Here is a 23,963-nt window from a genome sequence, read left to right as displayed (position 1 = left end):
GCGAACCGCCTCCTTTCTAAGGGGGTGGTTCGTGCAGCGTCACACGGCAGCCGGCCAATAGAAGCGGAAAGGCGGAGTTGAGCGGGACATAACATCCCGCTCACCTCCTTCCTTCCACATTGCCGGTGGACGCAGGTAAGGAGATGTTCCTCGCTTCTGCAGTGTCATACACAGCGATGTGTGCTGCCGCAGGAACGAGGAACAACATCGCTACTGTCCAGACGATATTTGGTGTTGAAATAAGAATTATTCTTACCGATAATTCGGTTTCTAGGACCTTCCACGACAGCATAGGAGGTTGTCTCTCCACGCCCTAATTGGGACAGGAAGTTCAAGAGGTTTAAAAGGACCCTCCCACCTCCCACAGCCAGTGTCTTACAAAGAATCCATAGCATATGAGAAGTACTACACATTCAGGAATATATGAATACATAGGGGAGGGAATTACCTGCTGTCGTGGAAGGTCCTAGAAACCGAATTATCGGTAAGAATAATTCTTATTTCTCTAGTCCCTTCCACGACAGCATAGGAGGAATACCAAAGAATTGATACCTAGGGGGGGACCACAGCCTGCAGGACTTTCCTGCCAAAGGCCAAATCCCTGTTGGAATCCAGATCCAGACGATAATGCTTCGTGAAGGTATGGAGCGAAGACCACGTAGCCGCCTTGCAGATCTGCTCAGGGGAGGCCCCTGCCCGTTCGGCCCAGGAAGCAGAGGTAGCCCTGGTGGAGTGCGCCGTGAATCCAGTAGGTGGAGAGAGATGCTGAGCGAGGTATGCATCTCTAATTGCCCGCACAATCCAGTTGGCGACGGTACTCTTAGCCACCTTCTTGCCCTTATTGCGGCCAAAGGGCTGGATGAACAGGTTAGAATCAAGGCGCCAAGAAGCAGTAACCTCTAGGTAGTGCAACACTATCCGACGGACATCCAAAGAATGAAACACTTCCTCACCCGGAGTCCGAGGATTCTGACAGAATGAAGGCAGGACGATGGACTGCGAACGGTGAAAATCCGAAACCACCTTGGGAAGGAAGGAAGGGTCCAGCTGAAAAACAATGCTGTCATCTCTGATGGTCAGGTAAGGTTCCCTAACAGACAAAGCCTGAAGTTCGCCGACTCTGCGAGCAGATGTAATAGCCACAAGAAAAGCAGTCTTGTGAGAAAGGGAACGAATGTTACAAGAGCACAGAGGTTCAAACGGAGACAGAGATAGTCCTGTAAGGACCACATTGAGATCCCAGCGAGGCGTCAGGACCCTCTGACGTGGACAGAGTCTACTAGCGGACACAAAGAACCGACGGATCCAACGATGATCTGCCAGAGCCGTGTCAAAGACTGCACTGAGTGCTGACACCTGAACTTTCAGGGTGCTAGGCCTAAGACCTAAGTCTAAACCACTCTGGAGAAAGTCCAGAATCTGCGCAATATTAGGCCGAAGAGGGTCAGGAGGCCGAGAACCACACCAGGAGGAAAATCTCTTCCAGATTTTGTTGTATATACTATTAGTCACAGGTTTACGGTTCTTCTGTAGCGTAGCCACAACTTTGTCAGAAAGTCCTTGGGCCTTCAGTGCCCGGGCCTCAGAAGCCAGGCAGCCAAGTTGAGTTTCTGGGGAGCCGGATGGAAAATCGGACCCTGTGACAGTAAGCTGGGGTCCGAACCTAAGAGGACTGGGCCGTCGATTCCTAGCGTCATGACCAGGCTGTACCAACTCCTCCGGGGCCACAGAGGGGCCACCAGTATAGTTGGGACCCCCTCGTCTCTGATCTTCCTCAGGGCCCGTGCGAGAAGAGGAAGAGGGGGGAACGCGTAAGCGAGGCGAAAGGACCAACTGTGGCAGAAAGCGTCTACCCCTAACGCCTCGTCCCTTGGGTTCAGGGAGAAATATGTTGCGACCTTGCGATTCCCTGCCGAGGCAAAGAGGTCCACCTCTGGTGCACCCCACCTTGCCACTAGAGAGCAGAACACCGCCTGATCCAGGCTCCATTCCCCTGGATGAACATCCCGACGACTCAGGAAATCCGCCTGAAGATTGAGGGAGCCCTTCAGATGAACCGCAGAAAGGGAGAGCAGAGATTGTTCTGCCCATTGAAAGATTCGGGAGGATACTGACTTCAGGGCGCCTGAGCATGTACTGCCCTGATGGCGGAGATGTGCCACTGTCGTGACATTGTCTGAATATTCCAGGACGTGAGAGTCCCGGACGAGGTCCTGAGCCGCAAGGAGGGCTTCCCTGACTGCCCTGAGCTCCCTGTAGTTGGAGGATTGGGAGCTGACGTAAGGACTCCAGACCCCTTGGAATGGGGAATTTGCCACCATTGCCCCCCATCCACGAAGGCTGGCATCTGTGGTCAGTGTAACCAGGGGTTTCTGAGTCCAGGCAACCCCCACCCGCAGGTTGGCGGGACTCAGCCACCAGAGAAGGGATGAGGAGACGGACTCCGAGAGGCGAAACCTTCTGTTTAGGGATGACGGGAGTCTGTCCCAATGTGTCAGGATATGATCCTGGAGACACCGAGAATGGGCCTGAGCCCACCTGACTGAAGGAATGCAGGATGTCATGGAACCCAGAGCTGACATACCCGCTCGAAGCGTCGGGCGGGCCTGCCTGCGAAGCTTTGATATTTTGGCTAACAGAGCTATCCTGTGGCCCTCTGGGAGAAAAGATGCCTGTCTGTCGGAGTCCAGCAGCACTCCGAAAAACTGCCGAGTGGAGGAGGGGGTTAACTGTGATTTTTTGAGATTGGGAATCCATCCCAGAGACCGAAGGATTCCCAAAGACCTTTCCACATGGCTCCGGAGGGTTGGAGCAGATGGAGCCATGAGAAGAAAGTCGTCCAAATATGGAACCAGACAGATACCCTGTAATCTCATGAAGGCGACCACCTCTGCCATGATCTTGGAAAAGATCCTTGGAGCTGAGGAGATCCCGAAGGGAAGTACATTGAATTGAAAATGAAGTACTTCCTCCCCGTGAAGCACCGCAAACCTGAGGTATTGCCTGTGTCCCGGATGGACGGGTACATGGAAGTAGGCGTCTTTCAGATCTATAGAGGCCATCTGATGGTGTAGACCTATCAGGGGAATAGCTGATTTCACCGACTCCATCTTGAACCGCCGGTACCTGACCTGACGGTTTAGACGTTTTAAATTGATAATTATACGGACGTCGCCGGATGGCTTCTTGACCAGGAAGAGACAGGAGTAGTGTCCTACCCCTTCTTCCTGACTCGGGACTGGGGAAACGACCCCCGAGTGCACTAGCTCTATAATCTTTGTGTACAACAGAGCCTGTGAACCCGGCGACGCCAGCGCAGTGACTCGGAGACCCGGAAGAGGGGGGGAAAGGAATTCTATGAGAAGACCGTCCGAGATGATCTTCAGAACCCATTGGCAAGTGGTTATGGACTGCCACTGGGGAAGAAACGCTGAGAGTCTTCCCCCCCACCCGGGCCGAGTCACTGTTTGTCCTGCTGAGGACGTTGCTGATTGGGAGGGATGAGGATGTTTCTCCCTCTACCTTTGGGATAGCTCCACCTGCCAGCCTTCCCTTTCCCTCTGGGCTGGGAGGCCTGAGGCATCGAGGGACGAAAGGACCGCTTCCTGTTAGGTCTAGGATCGGGCAAGGCCTTACGATCGGTCGCCTTGTCCAGGATATCATCCAGGGCAGGCCCAAACACTAAATCCCCTTTAAACGGAAGTGAACAAAGCCTCATTTTGGAGGTGGAGTCTCCGCTCCAGGCCTTAAGCCAGAGGGCACGTCGGGCAGAGTTAGACAGCACCGAGGTCCTGGCTGCCAGGCGGACAGATTCCACCGAGGTATCTGCCAGAAAACAGGAAGCCTTCCTAAGCAAGGGAAGGGATTCCAGTAATTCCTCCCTAGGGGTCCCTTGGGAAATATGAGCCTCCAACTGGTCTAACCACCTAATTAGGGACCTGGATACGCAGGTGGAGGCAATGTTGGCTTGAATAGAGGAAGACGATGCCTCCCAGGACCGCTTCATCAGGCCCTCTACCTTCCTATCCATCTGATCCTTCAGTTGGGAAGTATCCTCAAAGGGAAGAGCCGTTTGCTTAGCTACCCTAGCCACCTGAACGTCTACTCTTGGGACCTCCCAATGCAGTCCCGAAGGTTCCAGAGGAAACCGGCGTCTAAGGTCACTCCGTACCCGCCTCTCAGGACATTCCCATTCCTGAGAGACAATATCCAAAACATTGGCATGAACTGGGAATCCCAACTGTTTGACTGACTTCAGGCCAGCAAAGATTTCGTCCTGGATTGAAGGAAGAGACTGCACTTCTTCCAAACCCATAGTGCTCCTAACTGCCCCAATAAGATCCCCCAACTCTTCTGAGTGAAATAGAAAGGACTGGTCAGACCCCCCAGATGGAAATCCTTCATCAGGACCCTCAGAGGTGGAATCAGCGTCCTCCTGATCAGATGGGGTCGACTGGAGTCTCCTCTTTTTTGGAGGAGAGGGTCCAGGAGCAGGGCCAGGAGCAGGGTCAGGAGCAGGGCCAGGAACAGGAAGGGAGGCCAGAGAGGCCCTAATCTCCTGTTTCATCATGGACCGCAACTCATCTATCAGAGATGGTTGTTCGGCCCTAATAATCTGGTCCGTACATTGCTGGCAAAGCTTTTTATCCCATACTGCAGGGAGCTTCTTTATACAGATAGGACATTTTTTAATTTTGTTCACTCTGTCAGGTCTATCAGGCTTATCGGACTTGTCAGTTTTTTCTGACTTCTCAGGCTTCTCTGATTTTTCATTTCTGTCAGTTTTCTTGGTGGCCTTGTCCTCCTAGAAAACACAGACCATAGAGCCATAAATCATCTGATGAGACCTATGTCCGAGGGACCATTCCCCTCCATACTCACAGTAGCAGGGGGCACACTGGGTTCTGCAGATGCAGCTGCAGCGGAAGACATGACAGGGAGCACGGTTGCTTACCATGATCTGATGTCTTCGTGGCAGCCCTTATGCAAAAGGGCCTGCCCCCCCAGTGACGGTGCACGTTCCCCGCCTCCCGCATCCGGTCCTGGGCAGGCCGTGTCACCGTCGGCGTGCCTCCACGCTGCCTCCGCAAACCGGAAGCGCTCGACCGGAAGTCCGCAAGACCGGAAGTCCCGCCCCCGGGAACACTTCCGGATCGCTCCGGCAGCGTGCATGCGGGAAGCGGCCGGCGGCTCAGGGAGGACGCCGGCCGGGGAGCTCAACAGCCTGCATCACCCCTCAGGAGGATCCGGAAGGCTGGAGCAGCGGTCCCCCACAGCGTGAGGGAACAGCAAGGGAGGAGCGGTGAAGGCCCGACCGATGCTGTCCGGCTTAAGGTAACAGGGGAAGAAGGAAAAAGAAAAAAAAAAATTATATACTGTAGTTCGCCGGCCACCACAGCATAGGAGAAAAACAAAACCTCTCCATGCCCCATGGGGACAGGAAAGACACTGGCTGTGGGAGGTGGGAGGGTCCTTTTAAACCTCTTGAACTTCCTGTCCCAATTAGGGCGTGGAGAGACAACCTCCTATGCTGTCGTGGAAGGGACTAGAGAAACGACCTCTCCAACACCAACGATTTTTGTCTTTTTTGTGATCGTTTTAGGTCGCTTCTTGGTGTCACACGCTGCGACGTCACTACCTACGCCGGATGTGCATCACAAACACCGTGACCCTGACGATATATCGTTAGCAATGTCGCAGCGTGTAAAGCACCCTTTAGAGTTGGGCAGGGACTTAACCCCTTCAGCCCCGGGGCACTTTCCGTTTTTGCTTTTTGCTCCCCTTCTTCCGAGAGCCGTGACTTTTTTATTTTTCCGTCAATCTTGCCATATGAGGGTTTGTTTTTTGCGGGACAAGTTGTACTTTTAAATGAAACCATAAGTTTTACCATATGGTGTACTGGTGTTCACTATATGGTAAAACTGATGTGTGGGTATGATGCCTGAGGTCAGTGCGAGTTTGTAGACACCATGTATAGGCTTACTTGTATCTAAGGGGTTAAATAAAATTCACAAGCTTGTCCAATAAAAGTGGCGCACGTTTTGCGCCATTTTCCGAAACACGTAGCGTTCTCATTTTCTTTGTCGCTCCATTGGGAGACACAGACAATTGGGTGTATAGCTTCTGCCTCCGGAGGCCACACAAAGTATTACACTTTAAAAAGTGTAACCCCTCCCCTCTGCCTATACACCCTCCCGTGCATCACGGGCTCCTCAGTTTTATGCTTTGTGTGGAAGGAGGCACACATCCACTCATGCTCCCATTTTAGTCAGCAGCAGCTGCTGATTTTATCGGTTGGAAGAAAAGAGGGCCCCCACAGGGCTCCCGGCATGCTCCCTTCTCACCCCACTAAGTCGGCGGTGCTGTTAAGGTTGAGGTACCCATTGCGGGTACAGAGGCTGGAGCCACATGCCGTTTTCCTTCCCCATCCCTTAGAGGCTCTGGGAGAAGTGGGATCCTAACCGGTCATCCATTCACTGGGACCGGGCTCCCTCCGCAGCCCCTGTGGGAATCTGCCGGACAGGAGACTTTGTATCATCAGGGACAGGGCCCTGCATCTAAAGGTACTCTGTGTCCCCATGGGGACGGTGCATGGAGCGCTTGTTTCACAGACGCTGCAGCTGCTGCTGGTTTTGTGACGACCGGGACTTCCGCGCCGACCGCGCCTGTTTGTCGGCCGCGGTATTAAATTTAGTCCCCGGCTTCATGCGGCCTAGTACCATAACTCCCGCCCCCGGGCCTGCCAGTCAGGGGTAAGGGCGGGACGGTCGGCCTGACGTCGGCAGTGAGGGCTGGAGCATAATTAAGGTTTCCTTCCCCCCCACCCCTCACTGATCACTGTGGGGCACCAGATTCCTGCACTTTACTAGTCGCCGCCCACGGCTCCCTCCTCCCCTGAGAGCTCCGGCAGCCATTTTTACAACACATTCTGCCGGTGGAGGATTTCAAGAACGAGCTCTGCAGCTCTGGGAGACCCAAGGCAGGGAATCTGGTGGACACACACCGCTTTGGGCGGTCGGTAAGCCACACCGGTCACCCGGTGCTGGTCCCCCTAGGGTGCCGAAAAAAAAAAAAAAAATATATATATATATATATATATATATATATATATATATATATATATATATATATATATATATATATATATATATATATATATATATATATATATATATATATATATATATATATATATATATATATATATATATATATATATATATATATATTTATTATTATATTTATATTTATTATTATATTTATATTTATTATTATATTTATATTTATTATTATATTTATATTTATTATTATATTTATATTTATTATTATATTTATATTTATTATTATATTTATATTTATTATTATATTTTATTTTCTCTGTTCGGCCGAGTTGTTTTGCTTTTGGCTATATACCCTCAGTGATCACTCTCCTAGGAGACAACAGCATGTCGTCCACAAGGAGCAAGGGCGCTAAGGCAAAGGGTTATTTTGCAACCTGTACCTCTTGTGCGGCTGTTACCTGCAGGTTCCACCTACCCTCACTGTGAGCAATGCTCGGCCCCTGTTGCACTTGCTCAGCCGGAGCCTCGGGCACTAGTGGGACCCTCGGCTCAGGCAGACCCGCCTGCTTCCCCTGTCCAGGTGGCAGGGACAGAGTTTGCAGTTTTTGCTGAGAAACTCTGAGTCGCTTTCACAATCCATGGCTCAGTCTATGGACAAATGGTCTGCTAAGCTACTAGAAGCCTTGCAGTCCAGATCGGTCCTTACACAGGCCCCGGGCACTGTTGGATCATCGCCCCCAGGCCCCTCTCGGTCTGCGCCGCAGCGTGCTCCCGGGGTGGCCCCTAGGTCTCACGTGGAGGACTCCGGCACGGACCACAGTCCCAGACCGGCTAAGCGGGCTCGCTGGGAATCTTCCCCGACTTCCTCACGCTGCTCGGGGGCTCAGCTTGAGGACTCTCTGGAGGATGAGGCGGACGTCGCAGCTCAGGGCTCTGACCCTGACGTTGCTCTCAATCTTGATACACCTGAAGGGGACGCCATAGTAAATGACCTTATAGCGTCCATCAACCAGGTGCTAGATCTTTCTCCCCCAACTCCACCTATAGAGGAGTCGGCTTCGCAGCAGGAGAAACACCAGTTTAGGTTTCCCAAACGTACACGGAGTGCGTTTTTCGATCACTCTAACTTCAGAGATGCTGTCCAGAAGCACAGAGCATTTCCGGACAAGCGCTTTACTAAGCGCCTTAATGACACACGTTACCCCTTCCCCTCTGACGTAGTTAAGGGTTGGGCTCAATGTCCCAAGGTGAATCCTCCAGTCTCTAGACTGGCGGCTAGATCTGTAGTATCAGTTGCAGATGGCTCATCGCTCAAGGATGCCACTGACAGGCAGATAGAGCTCCTAATGAAATCCATCTATGAAGCCACAGGCGCGTCTTTTGCCCCGGCCTTTGCAGCCGTGTGGGCACTCCAAGCTATCTCAGCTTGTCTGTCTGAGATTAATGCGGTCACACGTACCTCTGCTCCGCGACTTCTCAGGCGTCGGCTTTTTCGTCCTACGCCATGAACGCCGTCCTGGACTCTGCTAGCCGTACAGCGGTAGCATCCGCTAATTCGGTGGCAGTCCGCAGGGCCATGTGGCTACGCGAATGGAAGGCAGACTCTGCTTCCAAGAGGTTCTTAACCGGTTTGCCGTTTTCTGGCGACCGATTGTTTGGCGAGCGATTGGATGAAATTATTAAGGAATCCAAGGGAAAGGACTCGTCCTTACCCCAGTCCAAACCGAAGAGACCTCAGCAACGGAAAATACAATCGAGGTTTCGGTCCTTTCGGCCCTCAGCCAAGTCCCAATCCTCCTCGTCCAACAGGCCAGAGAAGGGCCAGAGGAACTCTTATGCGTGGCGGTCTAAGTCACGTCCCCAAAAAACCGCCGGAGGCACTGCCTCCAAGGCGGCCTCCTCATGACTTTCGGCCTCCCCAAACCGCATCCTCGGTCGGTGGCAGGCTCTCCCGCTTTTGCGACGCCTGGTGGCCACATGTCCAAGACCGATGGGTGAGAGACATTCTGTCTCACGGTTACAGGATAGAGTTCAGCTCTCGTCCTCCGACTCGTTTCTTCAGAACATCTCCGCCCCCATCTCGGGCCGGCGCACTTCTTCAGGCTGTGGGCGTCCTGAAGTCAGAAGGAGTGGTGATTCCCGTTCCCCCTCAGGAACATGGTCACGGTTTCGACTCCAGCTTGTTCGTGGTGCCAAAGAAGGACGGATCATTCCGTCCCGTTCTGGACCTCAAACTGCTCAACAGGCATGTGAGCACCAGAAGGTTTCGGATGGAATCTCTCCGCTCGGTCATCGCTTCGATGTCACAAGGAGACTTCCTAGCATCAATCGACATCAAGGATGCTTATCTCCATGTGCCGATCGCACCCGAGCATCAACGCTTCCTGCGTTTCGCCATCGGGGACGAACACCTTCAGTTCGTGGCACTGCCTTTCAGCCTGGCGACAGCCCCACGGGTCTTCACCAAGGTCATGGCATCCGTTGTGGCGGTCCTACACTCTCAGGGCCACTCGGTGATCCCTTACTTAGACAATCTCCTAGTCAGGGCACCCTCCCGGGTGGCGTGTCAACACAGCCTGACCGTCGCTCTGGAGACTCTCCAGCGGTTCGGGTGGATCATCAATTTCTCCAAAGTCCAAGTTGACACCGACCCAATCACTGACTTACCTCGGGATGGAGTTTCATACTCTCTCAGCGATAGTCAAGCTACCGCTGGACAAACAGCTTTCGCTGCAGACAGGGGTGCAATCTCTTCTTCGGGGCCAGTCACACCCCTTGAGGCGCCTCATGCACTTCCTGGGGAAGATGGTGGCAGCAATGGAGGCAGTCCCCTTCGCGCAGTTTCATCTGCGCCCACTCCAATGGAACATTCTCCGCAAATGGGACAGGAGGTCGACGTCCCTCGACAGGAACGTCTCTCTTTCCCTTGCAGCCAAAACCTTTCTTCAGTGGTGGCTTCTTCCCACTTCTCTGTCGCAGGGAAAATCCTTCCTGCCCCCATCCTGGGCTGTGGTCACGACGGACGCGAGTCTGTCAGGGTGGGGAGCGGTTTTTCTCCACCACAGGGCTCAGGGAACCTGGACTCCGACAGAGTCCTCCCTTCAGATCAATGTTCTGGAGATAAGGGCAGTGTATCTAGCCCTAAAAGCGTTCCATCGGTGGCTGGAGGGCAGGCAGATCCGCATACAGTCGGACAACGCCACGGCGGTCGCGTACATCAACCACCAGGGCGGCACGCGCAGCCGTCAAGCCTTCCAGGAAGTCCGGCGGATTCTGCTGTGGGCGGAGGCCACAGCCTCCACCATCTCCGCAGTCCACATCCCGGGCGTAGAAAACTGGGAAGCAGACATTCTCAGTCGTCAGGGCATGGATGCGGGGGAATGGTCTCTTCACCCAGACGTGTTTCGAGAGATCTGTCGCCGCTGGGGAACGCCGGACGTCGATCTCATGGCGTCACGGCACAACAAAGAAGTCCCGGCATTCATGGCACGGTCTCAAGATCACAGAGCTCTGGCGGCGGACGCATTAGTTCAGGATTGGTCGCAGTTTCGACTGCCTTATGTATTTGCCCCTCTGGCGATGCTGCCCAGAGTGCTGCGCAAGATCAGGTCCGACTGTCGTCGCGCCATTCTCGTCGCTCCAGATTGGCCGAGGCGGTCGTGGTACCCGGATCTGTGGCATCTCATGGTGGGTCAACCGTGGGTGCTCCCAGACCGCCCAGACTTGCTGTCACAAGGGCCGTTTTTCCATCTGAATTCTGCGGCCCTCAACCTGACTGTGTGGCCATTGAGTCCTGGCTCCTAGCGTCCTCAGGGTTATCTCAAGATGTCATTGCCACCATGAGACAGGCCAGGAAACCAACGTCCGCCAAGATCTATCACAGGTCTTGGAGGATCTTCTTATCCTGGTGCTCTGATAATGGTTTTGCTCCCTGGCCTTTTGCCTTACCCACTTTTCTTTCATTCCTTCAATCCGGAATGGACAAGGGTTTGTCTCTCGGCTCTCTCAAGGGACAAGTATCGGCGCTATCCGTATTTTTTCAAAAGCGTCTAGCCAGGCTTCCGCAGGTCCGCACGTTCCTGCAGGGAGTTTGCCACATAGTCCCACCTTACAAGCGTCCGCTGGAACCCTGGGACCTTAACAGGGTGCTAACGGCTCTTCAGAAACCACCTTTTGAGCCGCTGCGGGATGTCTCTTTATCACGTCTTTCGCAGAAGGTGGCATTTCTAGTGGCAGTTACATCGCTCCGTAGAGTGTCGGAGCTGGCTGCGCTGTCATGCAAAGCCCCCTTCCTGGTTTTTCACCAGGATAAGGTGGTTCTGCATCCTGTTCCGGAATTTCTCCCTAAGGTGGTATCTCCTTTTCATCTCAATCAGGATATCTCCTTACCTTCATTTTGCCCTAATCCAGTTCACCAATGTGAAAAGGATTTGCACTCATTAGATCTGGTGAGAGCACTCAGGTTCTACGTGTCTCGCACGGCGCCCCTGCGCCGTTCTGATGCGCTCTTTGTCCTTGTCGCTGGCCAGCATAAGGGTTCGCAGGCTTCCAAGTCAACCTTGGCTCGGTGGATCAAGGAACCGATTCTTGAAGCCTACCGTTCTGGGCTTCCGCTTCCTTTGGGGCTGAAAGCCCATTCTACCAGAGCCGTGGGTGCGTCCTGGGCATTGCGGCACCGGGCTACGGCTCAGCAGGTGTGTCAGGCAGCTACCTGGTCTAGTCTGCACACTTTCACAAAACACTATCAGGTGCATACCTATGCTTCAGCAGACGCCAGTCTAGGTAGGCGAGTCCTTCAGGCGGCGGTTGCCCACCTGTAAGAGGGGGCCGTTTCGGCTCTTTTTATTGAGGTATTCTTTTACCCACCCAGGGACTGCTTTTGGACGTTCCAATTGTCTGGGTCTCCCAATGGAGCGACAAAGAAGGGAATTTTGTTTTACTTACCGTAAATTCCTTTTCTTCTAGCTCCTATTGGGAGACCCAGCACCCGCCCCTGTTCCCTTCGGGCTGTTTGTTCTTTTGTGTACACATGTTGTTCATGTTGAATCGTTTCTTTTGGTTCATGGTTTTTCAGTTCTCCGAACATCCTTCGGATTGAATTTACCTTAGACCAATTTATAAGTTTCCTCCTTCCTGCTTTTGCACCAAAACTGAGGAGCCCGTGATGCACGGGAGGGTGTATAGGCAGAGGGGAGGGGTTACACTTTTTAAAGTGTAATACTTTGTGTGGCCTCCGGAGGCAGAAGCTATACACCCAATTGTCTGGGTCTCCCAATAGGAGCTAGAAGAAAAGGAATTTACGGTAAGTAAACAAAATTCCCTTCTTTTGGGATCTATGGCTCAGTGACGGCTTATTTTTTGCGTCTCGAGCTGTCGTTTCTAATGGTACTATTTTTGCGCAGATGCTACGTTTTGATCGCCTGTTATTGCATTTTGCGTAAAACTTGCAGCGACCAAAAAACGTAATTTTGGCGTTTGGAATTTTTTTGCCACTACGCCGTTTACCAATCAGATTAATTGATTTTATATTTTGATCGGGTGTTTCTGAACGTGGCGATACCAAATGTGTGTATTTATTTATTTTTTAACTTTTTTTAATTTTCAATGAGGGGAAAGGGGGTGATTTGAACTTTTTAGTTTTTTTTTTTGTTTTTTTTTATTTTTTAAAACTTTTTTCTTTTTTTTTATTTGATTTTTTTTTTTATTTTACTAGTCCCCCTAGGGGGCTATAGAGATCAGCAATCCGATCGTTCTTATGTATCTGCTGATAACAGCTATACAGCTGTAAACAGCAGATTCAGTCACTTTCTGTTTCTCTCTGCTCGCGTCCGAAGGAAAACTTCATAGCTGGAGGCGTCATCACATGACCCTGTGCTACGATGGCAACCACTGAAAGTCACGTGATCACGCACGTGACTTCCAGTGGGGGCGGCGGTAAGTAAAAAACATGGCCGCGCGCATATAGATCTTGCTGCCATACTTTGGCAGCGAGATTTAAGGGGTTAAATGTTGCGAGTGGAAGCGATTCCACTCGCAACATGCAGGGCACACATGTCAGCTGTTGAAAACAGCTGTGTGCCGACCGCCACCTGCCCGCGGCAGGGGGCGGGGCTTAACGGGACACGCTCCATGACGGATATATCAGTCCATGGTCGTGAAAGGGTTAAAGCACCACTCCAGCACTGGGGGAGGGGGGACAAAACTCTGGAGTAGTGCTTTAAAGAACTGAGCAAACATGGATGAATGGATGGAAGAATGGATGCTCAGAATGCGAACGCCTTGCCTTTTTTCATGGATTACCTTATTGCACCTCAGCTGGCCTGAGCTATACTGTAACTTTCTGTAGCGCTATGGATTGATTTTACCTAAGAAGTGGCAGCTGTGGTCCACCCAACTGTATCCAAGTCATTGCATTGCTGTGGCTACAGTTAAAATCAATCAATAGAACTACAAAGAATCCGTGTAGCCCAGGCCTGATTTCAGTAACTAAAGTGGAGCTGCAATACAGTTACCTGTGGACTGGTATGGTGCTGTTTGGGAGTAAGGCCCGTTTGTGCGACACAGAAAAATCGCTGCCCGTGGCGCACAAAATCGCACACTACCTGCCTAGCGACATCGCTGTGACTGGCGTACCGCCTCCTTTCTAAGGGGGGGCAGTTCATTCGGCGTCACAGCGACGTCACTAGACAGCCGCCCAATTAATGTGGAGGGGCGGAGATGAGCGGGACGTAACATCCCGTCCACCACCTTCCTTCCTCATAGCCGGCGGCCGCAGGTAAGATGAGGTTCCTCGTTCCTGCGGTGTCACATGTAGAGATGTGTGCTGCCGCAGGAACGATTAACAACATCGTACCTGCAGCAGCAACGATAATTGGGAAGAGGGGTGATGTCACTGATGAGCGATTTTGAACGTTTTTGCGACGATTCAAAATCGCTCATAGGTGTCGCACACAACGACCTCGCTAAAGCGGCCGGATGTGCGTCACAAATTCCGTGACCCCAACGAGATCGCTTTAGCGATATCGTAGCGTGTAAAGCGGCCTTAGTGTCCTCTTTTAGTACTTTGGTTGTTTAAGGCAAAAGCTTTTTTTTTTTTTTTGTTAATGTTGAAAGATGAGACGTGCTGCTGTTAGAATACGTTGTTGCAATCCTGTATTGATATTAATCCGTTATGAGGGAAAGCATTAATGTAAAGAGGTTTATTCTCTTGAAATTCCCATTTACAGGAGTTTCTCAACAAATGTGTATCTCCTATTCACAGAATGAGTGATGGAAGTATGATGAGGATCTCCACTGATCCATACAGGGGTTACAATGCCTCGTGTGCACAGGACAGGACAGTACTTGTCGACCGCTGCTCCTTACATTCTTAGGCAGGGGCAACACTGACTTTGGCCGTGACACAAGTCACACAGTCGGACATCACTGTGTCCCTGCTACATTTCATCGCAATATAAAGGGAATGGTGTTACATTTTTGACTCCAAGGAAGTCACAAGTGGACCCAGTTACATTTTTGCTTCTTGCTTGTCACTATACCCTTGGGGTCACAATGCAATAGTGTCTTCCCGTAGCTCCGGCATAATGGAGTAGGACTCCTCAATCGCACACTGTCCCGTACACAATCACTGGAGAGGTGGGCACACATGCAACTTAAAGGGAACCTGGCACCAGGTTTTGACCTTCTAAACTAAAACTAGCCCCATAAGCTCTGTGCTGCATTCTATAAAGGTGCACGTTACCCCCTGAGCCGCCTCTGCAGACCCCACAAATTCCTTTTTATAAATGTCCCGCCCTGTTTGTAAATTGTCCGGTCCAATGGGTGTCCTGATCTGCGCCTCCTGTCTCTCCTTTCGCCGTCCTCAAGTGCTGATTGACATGGATGACGCCTTGGGCACCATCCATGTAGGCGGGTAAAATCTCACGCTTGCACAGACACATTCCTGGCTCGCGCAGGCGCACTTTCACTTGCCTTATTGTGGGTAAAGACGAAAACATAGGTGTGCCTGCGTGAACCGGCAAATTCTTTCTCTGCGCAGGCACGAGATTTTGCCTGGTGATGAGGAAGAGCAATAGGGCAGAGAGAAGTGCGCCTGCCCGAGCCAAGAATAGATCTGCGCAGCGTGAGATTTTGCCTGGTGATGAGGGAGAGCAATAGGGCAGAGAGAAGTGCGCCTGCCCGAGCCAAGAATAGATCTGCGCAGCGTGAGATTTTGCCTGGTGATGAGGGAGAGCAATAGGGCAGAGAGAAGTGCGCCTGCGCGAGCCAAGAATATATCTGCACAGTGTGTGATTTTGCCCGCCTATGTGTATGATGACTGAGATGTTATCCATGTCTATCAACAGAAGACTACTACAATAGGAGGCACAGGTTAGGATGTCCATCGGACCGGACAATTTACATACATGAAATATTTCCTAAAGATATTTGTGGGGTCTACAAGGGGAATCAGAGGGTAAGGTGCACCTCTACAGATTGCATCACAGGCGCTGATTAAGGTGCTAATTTTAGTTTCTTCAGCGCTCTATTGGGAGACCCAGACGATTGGGGTATAGCTACTGCCCTCAAAGTGCAAGGCCCCTCCCCTTCTGGCTATACCCCCCCGTGGTATCACGGGTACTCCAGTTTTCAAGCTTTGTGCGAAGGAGGTCAGACATTCCATGCATAGCTCCACAGATTTTAGTCAGCAGTAGCTGCTGACTATTTCGGATGGAAGAAAAGAGGGCCCATATAGGGTTCCCAGCATGCTCCCTTCTCACCCGTAGATGGTGTTGTAAGGTTGAGGTACCTATTGCTGGTACAGGGGCTGGAGCCCCACATGCTGTTTTCCTTCCACATCCCCTTGTAGGGCTCTGTGGAAGTGGGATCCTGCCGGCCTCAAAGCTCTGACGCCGGGCTCCATCCACAGACCCATAGCACCTGGTGGATGCCGAGCAGGAGTACAATCAGGGACAAGGCCCTGCATCATACAGGTACTCTGTGTCCCCGGCAGGCACGGACACACTCCGGGCTGGCTGGGTGTTGTAGTGCGCCGGGGACCGTAACGCTAGAGCTAGTGTTCCTACAGTTTAACTGGGGGACTTTTTTCTGTGTTGTGGGAACGCAGCGCCGACCCCCGCTGGACTGGCGGCGCTGCTGTGACTTTTAGTTCGCCGGGGACACGCCGACCGCGCTTTTACGGCGGTGGCGTTTATAAATCTAGTCCCCGGCTTTTGCGGCCTAGGACGCCGGCAGCTCCGATTCGTTCCCGCCCCCACCCTGTCAATCAGGGTAGGGGAGAGACGCTGTTTCACGGCAGCGACGAGGGCTGGAGCCTGATTTACATGCTCCAGCCCTCTCACTAGGCACAGAGGGAAGCAGGCTTCCCGCTCTTAGTCAGGAACGCCCAGGGCCCGCCCCCCCTCCTCTCTCAGGACGCCGGCAGCCATTACATGCATGTCTGGCTGGAGGAAGGACGCAAGGCTCTGGGAGACCTGGACTAGGGGGCTTTGGAGATCACACACCCGCTCTTAAGCGGGCGGTAAGCGGCTTTTCAGCTGGCCCCTCTAGTGCCTCAGTGTGTATTAGTGTACTGTGTCACTGGACATATATATATTTCCTTATTGCTTGCACTGTGAGGTCGCTTCCTGGCTGTATACCCAGATCGCTCTGAGGAGGCAGCAACATGTCATCCACAAAACGCAAGGCTGCCAAGGCTAGGGCTGTGTACACTGCGTGTGCTGCATGTGGGGCTGCTCTACCAGCAGGCTCCAAGGACCCCCATTGTGTGCAATGCTCAGATCCGGTGCTGCTTCGCCAGCCGGAGTCAGGAGAGATAGTGACCCAGGCTGAGACGCCTGTAAGTCCTGCCCCGGTGTCAGGGACAGACTTTGCAGTTTTTGCTGATAATATGTCTGTGACTATGGCAAAAATCCTTGAAACTTTGCAATCCATGCCTGGGGCTCAGTCTATGGACACGGCGAGGTCTCTGTCCTCTAATCCCCCTCAGTTGGATTTAATCCAGACTGCAAGGGGGTCCCTGGCTTCACAGGCTGAGTATTATGACTCAGATGATAGCCCCAGCCACCCTAAGCGGGCTCGCTGGGAAAGACCCTCAACGTCATCACACTGCTCAGGGTCTCAGCGCAATCAGTCGCTCTGTGATGCGTCTGATGAGAGTGATCAGGAGTCTTATCCTGGAACCCCTCTCAATCTGGATACCCCGGATGGGGACGCCATGGTAAACGAGCTTATCTCAGCCATCAATAGACTGTTGGATATTTCTCCCCCAGCCCCTTCTGCAGAGGAGGCAGCTGCAGAGCAGGAGAAGTTTCGTTTTCTCTATCCCAAGCGTAAATTGAGTGCTTTCTTGGATCACTCTGACTTCAGAGAGTCAATCCAGAAGCACGACGCTCATCCAGAAAGGCGTTTCTCTAAACGTTCTAAGGATACACGTTTTCCTTTCCCCCCTGATGTGGTCAAGCGCTGGACCCAGTGTCCAAAAGTTGACCCCCCGATTTCCAAACTTGCAGCTAGATCCATAGTTGCAGTGGAGGATGGCGCTTCACTTAAGGATGCCAATGACAGACAGATGGACCTCTGGTTAAAATCTGTCTATGAAGCTATCGGCGCGTCGTTTGCTCCAGCATTCGCAGCCGTATGGGCACTCCAAGCTATTTCAGCAGGGTTAGCAAAAGTGGATGCTATCTTACATCCAGCGGTGCCGCAAGTGGCGTCCCTTACCTCGCAGATGTCCGCGTTTGCGTCTTACGCTATCAATGCGGTCCTAGAATCTACCAGCCGCACCTCAATGGCGTCCGCCAATTCGGTAGTTTTGCGCAGAGCCTTGTGGTTAAAGGACTGGAAAGCAGATGCTGGTTCCAAAAAATGTTTAACCAGCCTGCCTTTATCTAGAGATAGACTGTTTGGCGAGCCATTGGCTGACATCATTAAACAGTCCAAGGGTAAAGACTCTTCTTTGCCCCAGCCCAGATCAAGCAAACCTCAGCAGAAAAAATGGCAGCAGAGGTTTCAGTCCTTTCGAGGTTCGGGCAAGACACAATTCTCCTCGTCCAAAGGGACTCAGAGGACGCAAAGAAGCTCAGATTCCTGGCGGGCTCACGCGCGCCCCAAGAAAGCAAATGGAGGAACCGCTTCCAAAGCGGCTACCTCATGACTTCCAGCTCCCCCCCTCCGCATCTCCGGTCGGGGGCAGGCTCTCCCGCTTTTCCGTTATTTGGATGTCACAGGTCAAAGACCGGTGGGTGACAGACATTTTGTCTCGCGGGTACAGAATCGAGTTCAGTTCTCGTCCTCCAGCTCGGTTCTTCAGAACCTCCCCACATCCAGACCGAGCAGATGCCCTGCTGCAGGCGGTGGACTCCCTAAGAGCGGAAGGAGTAGTGGTTCCTGTACCGCCTCAGGAACAAGGGAGAGGGTTTTACTCCAATCTCTTTGTGGTTCCAAAAAAGGACGGCTCGTTCCGTCCTGTTCTGGATCTAAAGCTGCTCAACAAACATGTGCACGCCAGGCGGTTCCGGATGGAAACCCTCCGCTCTGTCGTGGCCTCAATGTCTCAAGGAGACTTCCTTGCCTCAATAGACATCAAAGATGCTTATCTCCACGTGCCAATTGCTACAGAACATCAACGTTTTCTACGTTTTGTGATAGGAAACGAACATCTTCAGTTCGTAGCTCTGCCATTCGGTCTGGCGACAGCCCCACGGGTTTTCACCAAGGTCATGGCGGCAGTGGTAGCGGTCTTGCACTCTCAGGGACACTCGGTGATCCCTTACCTAGACGATCTACTTGTCAAGGCACCCTCTCAAGAGGCATGCCAACTCAGTCTACATGCTACACTGGAGACTCTACAGACGTTCGGATGGATCATCAACTTTCCAAAGTCGAATCTGTCTCCGACACAGTCACTAACGTATCTTGGCATGGAGTTCCATACTCGAGCAGCGAGAGTGAAGCTTCCGCTGAACAAGCAGCGGTCACTACAGACAGGGGTGCAATCCCTCCTTCAGGGCCAGTCGCACCCCTTACGGCGCCTCATGCACTTCCTCGGGAAGATGGTGGCAGCCATGGAAGCAGTTCCCTTTGCGCAGTTTCATCTGCGTCCACTTCAATGGGACATTCTCCGCCAATGGGACGGGAAGTCAACGTCCCTGGACAGGAAAGTCTCTCTTTCCCAGACGGCCAAGGACTCTCTACAATGGTGGCTCCTTCCCACCTCATTGTCTCAGGGAAGATCCTTCCTGCCCCCATCCTGGGCAGTGGTCACGACAGATGCGAGTCTGTCAGGGTGGGGAGCAGTGTTTCTCCACCACAGGGCTCAGGGGACGTGGACTCCGCAGGAGTCCACCCTTCAGAGTCGGCAAGCCTTCCAGGAAGTCCGGCGGATTCTGATGTGGGTGGAAGCCACGGCCTCCACCATATCCGCAGTTCACATCCCCGGCGTAGAAAACTGGGAAGCAGACTTCCTCAGTCGCCAGGGCATGGACGCAGGGGAATGGTCCCTTCACCCGGACGTGTTTCAGGAAATCTGTCGCCGATGGGGAGTGCCGGACGTCGACCTAATGGCGTCCCGGCATTCATGGCGAGGTCGCGCGATCAAAGAGCTCTGGCGGCAGACGCATTGGTTCAAGATTGGTCGCAGTTCCGGCTCCCATACGTCTTTCCACCTCTGGCACTCTTGCTCAGAGTGTTACGCAAGATCAGATCCGATTGCAGCCGCGTCATACTCGTCGCCCCAGACTGGCCGAGGAGATCGTGGTATCCGGATCTGTGGCATCTCACGGTCGGTCGACCGTGGTCACTGCCAGACCGACCAGACTTACTGTCCCAAGGGCCGTTTTTCCATCAGAATTCTGCGGCCCTGAACCTGACTGTGTGGCCATTGAGTCCTGGATCCTAGCGTCTGCAGGATTATCTCAAGGAGTCGTAGCCACAATGAGACAAGCTAGGAAGTCAACGTCTGCTAAGATCTACCACAGAACGTGGAAGATTTTCTTATCTTGGTGCTCTGCACAGAGAGTATCCCCTTGGCCATTTGCATTGCCCACCTTTCTTTCCTTCCTGCAATCGGGGTTGGAAAAGGGCTTGTCGCTCAGCTCCCTTAAAGGGCAAGTCTCGGCACTGTCGGTGTTTTTTCAGAAGCGTCTAGCACGTCTTCCTAAGGTGCGCACGTTCCTACAGGGGGTCTGTCATATTGTGCCCCCGTACAAGCGGCCGTTAGATCCATGGGATCTGAACAGAGTACTTGTTGCTCTGCAAAAGCCGCCCTTCGAGCCTCTAAAGGACGTTTCCTTTTCTCGCCTGTCACAGAAAGTGGCGTTTCTTGTCGCGATCACATCGCTTCGGCGAGTGTCTGAGCTGGCAGCTTTGTCATCCAAGGCTCCTTTCCTGGTGTTCCACCAGGACAAGGTAGTGCTGCGCCCCATTCCGGAGTTTCTCCCTAAGGTCGTATCCTCGTTTCATCTTAATCAGGATATATCCTTGCCTTCCTTTTACCCTCATCCGGTTCACCGGTATGAAAAGGACTTACGTTTGCTAGATCTGGTGAGAGCACTCAGAATCTACATTTCCCGAACGGCGCCCATGCGCCGTTCCGATGCTCTTTTTGTCCTTGTCGCTGGTCTGCGCAAGGGATTGCAGGCTTCTAAAGCCACCCTGGCTCGATGGATCAAAGAACCAATTCTAGAGGCCTACCGCTCTGCGGGGCTTCCGGTTCCTTCAGGGCTAAAAGCCCACTCAACCAGAGCCGTGGGTGCGTCCTGGGCATTACGACACCAGGCTTCGGCTCAACAGGTGTGCCAGGCAGCAACCTGGTCCAGTCTGCACACTTTCACCAAGCATTATCAGGTGCATACCTATGCTTCGGCGGATGCCAGCTTAGGTAGAAGAGTCCTGCGGGCGGCAGTGACATCCCCGTAGGGGAGGGCTGTTTTTTTGCAGCTCTAACATGAGGTATTTCTTTACCCACCCAGGGACAGCTTTTGGACGTCCCAATCGTCTGGGTCTCCCAATAGAGCGCTGAAGAAGAAGGGAATTTTGTTACTTACCGTAAATTCCTTTTCTTCTAGCTCTTATTGGGAGACCCAGCACCCGCCCTGTTGTCCTTCGGGATTTTTTTGTTGTTTGCGGGTACACATGTTGTTCATGTTGAACGGTTTTTTCGGTTCTCCGATGTTTCTCGGAGTTAATTTGTTTAAACCAGTTATTGGCTTCCTCCTTCTTGCTTTGGCACTAAAACTGGAGTACCCGTGATACCACGGGGGGGTATAGCCAGAAGGGGAGGGGCCTTGCACTTTGAGGGCAGTAGCTATACCCCAATCGTCTGGGTCTCCCAATAAGAGCTAGAAGAAAAGGAATTTTCGGTAAGTAACAAAATTCCCTTCTTAGAAGGCCAAAATCTGGTGACAGGTTCCCTTTGACATTTTACTAATAAGATTTACAAAATTGACTGTCAGCTGTGTTCCTACATGTATGTTTTTGTTGTATACCAGTTGCAGTAAAGTAGATGTGAGTATAAAACCACTTCACATCTGCAGCATGACTCTTAGGCTGCTTTCACACATCCGGTTTTAGCAGAGCCGGCCAATCCGGCTCTAAAACCTATGCAACTGATGCGGCGACAAAACTGCATCCTTCGCATAAGTTTTTTTACATGCGGCCTGTCTGGTTTTTGCCGCTTGTGGCACGCTACTGAGCATGCGCAGTGGAAAAAACCACATGCAGCAGCCAGATGCGGTGTTTGCCGCAGGACGCCGCATGCGGCGCGATGCGGTTTTTTTTTTTTTTTGCCGGGCAAAAAAAAAAACGTGGTAGGCAACGTTCCATCCGGCCGCCGCATTGGCTAAATCTGCCGCATTCAGCAAAAACCGGATAGAATGCAAGCCCATGCGGCACAATACGGCACTAATGTAAGTCTATGCAAAAAAATTGCAACCGGCGGTAAAAAAAAAACTGTTGCGTTTTTTCTGCAAAGCGCCGGATTGTGCTGCACAGGAAAAACCGGAGGTGTGAAAGCAGCAGATTTTTGACCTTTGCACTGCAGAGTACAGTCTGTAACAACCTTGCTATACCTCCCCTTTCCCACCCCACACAGTGCTCTCTTCCACAGATGTAACCTTAAAGATAAACCCAACATTTCTGCTGCAGGAGTCTACATTGACAGGCCTCCCCATAGTTCTTGTGAGGGCTGTGTGATCAGTGCAGGTATCTAACAAAGAAGGGTTACTTCTCACAAGGAGTGGATTGTAAAGGAAGGTTGGTCCAGTGAAGGCAAAGGAATAAACTTGTGTGAATGAGATGTTAGAAAAGGGAACAACTCAACATCACAAAACTTTGTTCTTGTTAACAGGATCGTGGAGTTACAGGCCGCCAGTTGCCGGACCACCTCCCCCTGGACTCGCTCTCCTTTTGACATTAAATACTAGATCACTTGTATTGTATTGTCTTTATTTATTTACAATATTTCAATTAACAAGTCTGTACAAAACGAGGCAGCACCATCCTGCCCGGGCAGTCACGAGGTTATTGGAGGTGTCAGTCAATAAATAATTCACTTATGTCTCATGTGAAAGAATGGTTATTGCTTCGCCATTAAGTGGAGCCATCCAAGGTTTCTTCAACTCAAGAGGTAGAAAGTATAATGGCGAAAATGGGACTAGATTGACAAGAAAGGTGAACTAATGATAAAGATTAGACGTGGAGGAGACAATGTCCATTACTGAGGCGGCCCATTCTCTATGAGAAGGGGTCACATTTAGGATTGAGCATAACTTGCACTGGTCTATTCTATGTGGCAGCCAGGTCAGGGCCATCGTCACTGCTGAAGCCTTTTCTCAGGGAACATGGTAAGTGGAAGAGGCCCCCGGGCTGCCATATAGGAGCGGACACAACAAATTAGAGATGACTTTTTATTGGGGGACAAAAATCTTTAGTTATTGATAACGTGGACATTACTGCAGATGCTTTGTAGTGGATATCACATAACAATGCGATGGTGGTAGGGAAAGACTGAAGACTAAACTGACAATTGAGCAGGTGTCACACTTATGGCGCTTATGGTCCTATGTGCTGACCCTCTGCAGGTCTGACCCGACCTCACCAGCTTCATAAGCTCCTATGAAGCAGTCTTTCAGGGCAGAAACTGATTTTTACTGGGACACCTATCAGACATGGAAAATGCATAAGTGCTAGCTTTATTAGTACCTAATCTCACACCCCCAGTTAATTTGGAAGTTAAGAGAACAGCGACTAGTTTTTTGTATTATTCGATCATTCAAGTAAGCCTAGCAATACCTGATCGGTGGGAGCGGATCACCAAATATCTCGCAGGATCCAGTTAGTCTCTGCGCCAAGACGTTTTCGGATGGTGTCAGAAGACGGCAGCTTCAGCAAAACCATACTAGTACTGGCAGGTTACTGGATCTACCACCTATTGATGGGACTAAAGGGCAGTATCCAGCCGCTGCCACTAATGAAATGGCAGCGGTTGTGTTCCGGGAGTATTGAGTGTTTTCAGCCACTGTACAAAATGTCTGTCCCACAAATCAGGTATTGATAGCATATCCTAACATTTGAGTATCAATAAATGGTCACTTTAAAGAGGTTGTCCATTACTTATACATTCATGGTCTATCCTTAGGAGAGGTTATTAATGTCCGATCAGCTGTTCTCAGCATCCGTAGCTGGAAATTCTCAGTTCTGAACCTGCCCAGTCTTCGATAATGGCCGGGTATTGTGTATCTGCCTCATTTAAATAGGAGGTATAGTATCTGACTGCGGCTCCAAAACTGAGCATTTTCAGCTGCTGGCACAGAGAATAGCTGATCGGCAGTGGTGCCGGGTATCCGATACCGTTAAGTAAAAGAAGTGGACAATCTCTTTAACATCATGGGCCTGACTTTGAAG

General features: G+C 51.6%; 1 protein-coding gene across 1 annotated transcript in view; it reads left to right on the top strand.

Moving 5' to 3' along the window:
• Nucleotides 1-22,622, top strand: part of ATP5MK (ATP synthase membrane subunit k) — a 68,755-nt gene extending 46,133 nt beyond the window's left edge. The window contains exon 4 of the mRNA XM_075348615.1: nucleotides 22,408-22,622. The gene's annotated coding sequence lies outside the window, so the exon portion shown is untranslated. The remainder of the gene's footprint in view (nucleotides 1-22,407) is intronic.
• The last annotated feature ends 1,341 nt before the right edge of the window (nucleotides 22,623-23,963 follow it).

Source organism: Anomaloglossus baeobatrachus, chromosome 5 (assembly GCF_048569485.1).
Source record: "Anomaloglossus baeobatrachus isolate aAnoBae1 chromosome 5, aAnoBae1.hap1, whole genome shotgun sequence".
NCBI classification, from domain to species: Eukaryota; Metazoa; Chordata; class Amphibia; order Anura; family Aromobatidae; genus Anomaloglossus; species Anomaloglossus baeobatrachus.
The sequence above is the reverse complement of the archived record's forward strand: the minus strand, read 5'-3'. Positions and strand labels throughout refer to the sequence as shown.